Source organism: Myotis brandtii, unplaced genomic scaffold (assembly GCF_000412655.1).
Source record: "Myotis brandtii unplaced genomic scaffold, ASM41265v1 scaffold1289, whole genome shotgun sequence".
Lineage (NCBI taxonomy): Eukaryota > Metazoa > Chordata > Mammalia > Chiroptera > Vespertilionidae > Myotis > Myotis brandtii.
Window position 1 is genome coordinate 325,718 of NW_005354543.1, and position 5,852 is coordinate 331,569.

Genomic DNA, 5,852 nt, shown 5'->3' on the forward strand with positions numbered 1-5,852 from the left:
AAAGAGGAACCAATGTAATAATCTGAACAATAAAGATTTAATTAATAAAAAAAAAGATGGTTTAATGATTTTGTAAACCTCATGAATGTATTTGTGTATGATCAACTTTTTGTTTTATAAACACAATAAGGAGAGAAACATAAGGATATAAAACAAGTTAGATCTTTTGTTTTCGTTTTGTGGTTGTAAATCCTCACCTGGAAAGATTTTTTTCCATGGACTTGTGGGAGGCGAAGGCAGGACAGTAGAGGCACAAAAGGGAAAGGGGAGAGAGAGAGAGAGAGAGAGAGAGAGAGAGAGAGAGAGAGAGATTGACATCAATGTGAAAGAGAGACAGAGATACATGGATTGGCTGCCTACCACAGGTACCTAGGACCTACTTGCCCTGGACTAGGAATCAAACCCTCCACCACTGATCCACACCAGCTTAGGGAACTAATTTTTCTTACTAGTATATTTCTTTCAAAATTTTTATGTATCATTAGTGGAGAGCTATGTTGTAGAAATTTAATGAAACTGAATATACATTAATACCATTCTTGGAAACTCTGTAGAAAATACAAAAAAGTGATGGTCTTTGCACAACTTTCATTAAATCTTTTTACAACATTATTACTGAGAAAGGGAGACTATTAACTCTATAGTGAGGGGAGCACCTCTGCCACGTGAACATCAGGTGGACTGAACAATGAGTATCAGGTGACTGAGGCACATGGAAGGTCAGGTCATCACTGCTGTGACATTACTGCCAAAATACATCAATAAAGAAATAATTATGTGGAAATGATCATAAATATTCATTTTTGCAAATGTCAATCCACGTGTACCTCTCACGTTCTGTAAGGTAATAGTAGTTTTATCTACCAAGTATTTCGTACTAATCTAGTGAGCAAGTCTCTTCTATTTGCTCTTCTTTTCAGAATTTTCTGAGTTATTCTGAGAAGATGTGCATCTTCTTACCCCTGATCTAGAGCTGATGCTGCAGCCACTTGAACCTAAGACCTACATTTGCCTTCTTCAGTGATATGTGAGCCTCTGACCCATTTCAGTAGGGATGTCAGACATGGCTGCCTTCCAAGTTTTATCTGTCACAAAAAGGGATATTCTGATTAGTTGAAAGTCACTAATTAAAGGTCAGAGATACATGGATTGGCTGCCTACCACAGGTACCTAGGACCTACTTGCCCTGGACTAGGAATCAAACCCTCCACCACTGATCCACACCAGCTTAGGGAACTAATTTTTCTTACTAGTACATTTCTTTCAAAATTTTTATGTATCATTAGTGAAGAGCTATGTTGTAAAAATTTAATGAAACTAAATATACATTAATACCATTCTTGGAAACTCTGTAGAAAATATAAAAAAGTGGTGGTCTTTGCACAACTTTCATTAAATCTTTTTACAACATTATTACTGAGAAAGGGAGACTATTAACTCTATAGTGAGGGGAGCACCTCTGCCACGTGAACATCAGGTGGACTGAACAATGAGTATCAGGTGACTGAGGCACATGGAAGGTCAGGTCATCACTGCTGTGACATTACTGCCAAAATACATCAATAAAGAAATAATTATGTGGAAATGATCATAAATATTCATTTTTGCAAATGTCAATCCACGTGTACCTCTCACGTTCTGTAAGGTAATAGTAGTTTTATCTACCAAGTATTTCGTACTAATCTAGTGAGCAAGTCTCTTCTATTTGCTCTTCTTTTCAGAATTTTCTGAGTTATTCTGAGAAGATGTGCATCTTCTTACCCCTGATCTAGAGCTGATGCTGCAGCCACTTGAACCTAAGACCTACATTTGCCTTCTTCAGTGATATGTGAGCCTCTGACCCATTTCAGTAGGGATGTCAGACATGGCTGCCTTCCAAGTTTTATCTGTCACAAAAAGGGATATTCTGATTAGTTGAAAGTCACTAATTAAAGGTGGGAATGCTTCCTGCTTTCAAAATGAATACAGACAAGGCTTTGGGACAAAGGAGGGAATTATACCCCAGCCAGTGTGGCTGAGAGATAGAGGGTTGACTTATGAACCAGGAGGTTAGGGTTGGATTCCTGGTTAGGGCACCCTCCAGGTTTCAGACTTGATACCCAGGGCAGGGTGGAGTGCTAGAGGCAGGTGATCAATGATTCTCCAACCTGATTGATGTTTCTGTCTCTATCTCCCTCTCCTTTCCATTCTGAAATCAATAAAAATATTTTTTTAAAAAGAGAGGTTAAAAAAAAAAGAAGAAAAACACAAACAAAAAAAGAGAAATATAGAAACTGCTGACATTGACTATCCAATAGAAAACCCTAATAGGCAAATCGACCAACCTGGAGAACAACCGGTTGCTATGACATGCACTGACAACCAGGGGCAGACGCTCAACACAGGAGCATCTGTCCCCTGAGTGTCCTGAGTAGAGCATCTGCCCCTTGAGAGGGAGGTGACCGGTGGCTTTGGCAGCAGGGGCAGGGATAGCCATCAGGCGGCCCCAGGCCGCCAGCCAAGGCAGGTGCCAGTGGGGACTTGCCAATTGCCTCATCGGTCACCCCACAGATCGGCCCTGATTACCGGCCAGGCTTAGGGATCCTACCCTATATTTAGGGAACAGTCTCTTAGATTTAAAAATTAAAGCCGGGAAAGGATATTCTAACACTTAAAAAACAGGATGATGCAGTGATGACATGCCTGGACTCTAGCTTACAGATTTTGTGCTCAACCCTGATTCTCATAACTTATAACTGTCGGACAAAGCAAATCACTTCTCTCTGCTTCAGTTTTTCTACCCATAATGATGAGGAAAATGGTACTACTGCCTCAGAAAGATCATGTTATATACTTTTTATACTCAGGGCAAAAAAATGTAGCTGCCCATATAACAGCAAGATGCCTTTCACCTGTATGAAAAGTATGGTCACCAGACATGCAGCGTCCTGTATTACAAGACGAATGTCCAACTGCCGGTTTTTGGACATTGCATGAGGGGTCCCGGAGTGTGAGGGCACAGGACGGGCTGAGGGACCCTCTATCCCTTGCATGAATTTCATGCATCAGGCCTCTAGTGATGAATAAAGTAATGAAATAAGGAAAGATAAACAACCTGCAAAGGCAAGAACATCAGCAGTAGAGAAATTAATCACAGCTGTTAGAGAAAAGCAAACATAACTTCAGGCGTAGGACAATCTTTTACCTGAAAAGCAGCCATTTGGTCCTGGTCCTGATCGGGGTCTGGGTTGTTTTCTCAGGTGACACTATGTTGACGAGTCACAGAATGTGCCTTCAAAGAAGGAAGCACAGCCTCTTAATCAGCTCATCTCACTCACAGTCAGAAGGACCTTAAAATGCAGAAAAGGCCACCCCCTCCTGACCATTGTCACAGGAGAGTCAGGAACAATGAGCTCCTATATGGAGGCCACATTGTGAGGTGTGTTTTTCCACCTTCATGTGTCTCTCCACCCAAAGACATCCACAAACTCCTACAGAAATGAAAACATGAGCTGTTGTCCTGACCCCCCAAACCAAACAGAGCACCCCCTTCCCTCCCCTGAACAAACACTGCTCCTCAATCTCAGGAAGGAATCCTGCAAACCTGCTAATCCCTGTCCTCACCTTTCATCACCTGGTGCACCTCAGTAACCAATGATGCCCCACCCAGAGCAGCTGACCAACTCTATGGGGAAAGTGTTCCTGAGGGCATTTCTTAAAGCACCTCAGGGGATCTGAGAAGACCCAGAGGATTTATCTCAGGATGTTTTTAGATAATAAATTAAGTGTCAGACATAGAAACAGTAAATCCATTGAAGAAACACACACACACAGAAAACACCACAGCAACAAACCTAAGACTTCTAATATTCCTTGAAAAAGCATCAGATGGTGACACATGCAAGGTCACCCAGTCTTTGCAATCCCAGGAAATGACAAGGGACCCATAACCAAAGGGCAAGTCTCTCCCCTTTGAGTGACTAAGGACTGCAATTGGAAGCTAATTATTATAAAACTAGAGGCTCAGCGCACTGGAGTGGGGGTATCCCTCAGCCCAGCCTGTACCCTCTCCAATCTGAGACCCCTCAGGGGATATCCGACGGCCAGTTTAGGCCAGATCCCTGGGATTGGGCCTAAATCGGCAGTCGGACATCCCCCTCACAATCTGGACTGCTCCCTTCCAACAGCTTGCCTACCTGCCTGCCTGATTTCCCCTAACCACTTCTGCCCGCCAGCCTGATCACCCACTAACCACTCCTCTCCCAGCATGATCGATGCCTAGTGCTCCCCTGCCAACCAGATCACCCATAACTTCCCTCCCCTATCAGCCCAGTCGCCCCTAACTTCCCTCCCCTGCAGGACCGGTAAACCCCACGTGCCCTCCCCTGCTGGCCATCTTGTGATGACATGGGGGCAACCATCTTGTGAGGGCATGAGAGTCAATTTGCATATCACCACTTTACTATATAGGACTCCCAAGCTTTATAAACTGGAGATTTGTCATTCTCATTCAAATCTGTATAACCGAAACAATTCAGTTGTTAAATTAAATATATAGGCACAGCTAGGCAGCATGACTCAGTGGTGGAGCTTGGACCTATGAACCAGGAGGTCATAGTTAGAGTCCTAGTCAGGGCATATAGCCAGGTTCATGTTAGATCCCCAGTTAGGGGTGTGCAGGAGGCAGGTGACCAATGATTGTCAGTAGTCATTGACTTTTTAATCTCTCTTTCCCTCTCCTTGCCTCTAGGAAATCAATAAAAATATATTTTAAAAAATATATATGTGTGTGTATATATATGCACAGACATACACATACATACAGTGGGGCCTTGACTTACGAGTTTAATTCGTTCCGTGATGGAGCTCTAACACAAATTACTCGTATGTCAAAACTTAATGTGAGCGAGTGAGACACCTGATGCTGGGCTGATGTTGTGGCTTTCACTGTGGCGTTCACTGCGCCAACTAGCGGTGGGGTATCTGAAGCTGGCTCGTACTGAATTTTAGCTCGCCACTCAAAGCAAAATATCGGCCAAGAGAGGGCTTCTATCTTGAAAAACTCGTTAGTTGGGCCGTAACCGGTTTGGCTCAGTGGATAGAGCGTCGGCCTGTGGACTGAGAGGTCCCGGGTTTGATTCGGGTCAAGGGCATGCACCTGGTTTTCGGGCACATCCCCAGTAGGGAGTGTGCAGGAGGCAGCTGATAGATGTTTCTCTCTCATCGATGTTTCTAACTCTCTATCCCTCTCCCTTCCTCTCTGTAAAAAAATCAATAAAATAAATTTAAAAGAAAAACAAGAAAAAACAAAACTCGTTAGTCGGGACACTGGTAAGTCAGGGCCCCACTGTATATAGACACATACTCCACAAGTTGATATATTTCAAAACTAAATCATCCACATCCCATTAGCTCACTCCTCACCCAGATCAAGGTTCCCCTCCTCCTACTACTACGTATTTCTGTCTATAGATCGCTCTGTCTCCTGCAACCTTTCTCTCCACTGTGGTCTTTTCCTGTGTCCCTCCCCCCCCTCCCCTGCTCTTTCTCCCCTTTTCTCTCTGTCTGTCCTACACCTGGACCATGAAACTCCTGAAACGTCCTTCCCTTCAGGGGCTCTTCCTCCTGGTCTCTGAGGCTCCATCTCCACACACGTCTGCGTCTTCCCCTCCCCACGCTCGCGGCCCCACTGCTGCCTGTTCCCATCTGTCCCGCTCCCACAGCTGCTGACTCAGGGCTGCTCCCTCTGCTCCCTCATCCCTGAGCCCCCCTTTCTGGCCCTGCACTCGCTCCCCAACTCTTCTCCTCTGAACCCGTGTCTCTGTCTCAAGTGCCTCCTCCTGTGCGGCCCCCACTTCTGCTCCCCAGGACCC

The 5,852-nt window shown here is 44.5% G+C and overlaps 1 protein-coding gene and 1 pseudogene across 1 annotated transcript in view; both read right to left on the minus strand.

Moving 5' to 3' along the window:
- The window catches only part of LOC102252255 (zinc finger protein 420-like), a 254,464-nt gene that overhangs the window by 91,512 nt on the left and 157,100 nt on the right, over positions 1-5,852 (minus strand). The window lies entirely within an intron of this gene.
- The window catches only part of LOC102250485, a 297,308-nt pseudogene that overhangs the window by 69,726 nt on the left and 221,730 nt on the right, over positions 1-5,852 (minus strand).